Source organism: Canis lupus, unplaced genomic scaffold (genome assembly GCF_011100685.1).
Source record: "Canis lupus familiaris isolate Mischka breed German Shepherd unplaced genomic scaffold, alternate assembly UU_Cfam_GSD_1.0 chrUn_S41H200, whole genome shotgun sequence".
In the NCBI taxonomy this organism is placed as follows: domain Eukaryota; kingdom Metazoa; phylum Chordata; class Mammalia; order Carnivora; family Canidae; genus Canis; species Canis lupus.
In genome coordinates, this window is record NW_023331349.1 from 7,354 (window position 1) to 8,506 (window position 1,153).

General features: G+C 50.5%; 1 pseudogene; it reads left to right on the forward strand.

Annotated features, from left to right (window-relative positions):
- Window positions 1-266: 266 nt before the first annotated feature.
- LOC119879202 lies at window positions 267-781 on the forward strand (annotated as a pseudogene).
- Window positions 782-1,153: the final 372 nt, after the last annotated feature.

The window sequence follows — 1,153 nt, forward strand, 5'->3', positions numbered from 1 at the left end:
TGGGCCCAAGCAGGCGCTAAACCGTGCGCCACCCAGGGATCCCAAGATCTGTTACTATTTTGATGTTGAAAACAGCAGACAAAATGCACAATGAAATGAATGGTTGAAAGTTTTTCTGACCGAGGTACCAAGAAGTTTGAGGACACTGGATTCCCTCTCTAATTGTCTGATGTGATGTCAAACTCGAGGGCATGCAATCATAAGTGACACAGCCTGGCATAGAACCCACTTCCCTGTATTGTATTTTGTCCAATCAGATACAGAGGTTGCCTGTGACGTCAGGAAATGCAGCGACTATAAAGGGGCCAGTGCCCCTCAGCAGCCGCCATTGTCCGTCCTTCTGAGCTGTTGGGAGGGTGAGCCCCACATGGCTGAGCCTGGCTGTGAGACCTCTTCGGAGGAATGCCTGGGCACTAAAGAGCCCAGGGAAGCCGAACCAGAGAACCCCGAAGAGGAAGAAGCCAAGGCGTCAATGCCACCGTCGCTGCCGGCGCAGCCGCTCAGACAGTTTCGCCATCTACTTCCCCAGGGTTCTGAAGCAGGTTGACGAGGGTCTGAGCCTCTCACAGAAGGCTGTGAGCATCATGGATTCGTTCGTTAAGGACATCTTCGAGCGCATCGCTGACGAGGCCTCTCGCCTGGCCCGCTCCACCAAGCGCTCCACCATCCACCTCCAGGGAGATCCAGACCGCCGTACGCCTGCTGCTGCCGGGGGGAGATTGGCAAGTACGCGGTGTCTGAGGCCACCAAGGCCCTCATGAGGTACACCTTTAGCAAGTGAGCTGCCTCAGGACCACCTCACAAACCAAAGGCTCTTTTCAGAGCCACCTCACTTGGCAGAAAAGACCTGTAGCTCTAAAAAGTGGGACAAACTCTAGTTTTTGTTCTTGTGGCATTCTGCAGATATTTAAAGTATTTTTACCATGAACAAAACATGATCAACTCTCCTTTAAAATATATTTGAGTGCCGTTTATTCCTTGGACAATTGTGAACTCTCCTTAACCATGCTGCATTTCTTGGCTTTCCCCAACAGTCATTTCTGTTAGATATTTCTGTAGGTCAGGCTCAATGGGGTTTTTTTTTCCAGTTGTAATGATGTTTACCCTTTTCTCTCTCATTTCTCATGAGCCTATGGTGAGTTTCCCAGAGGCT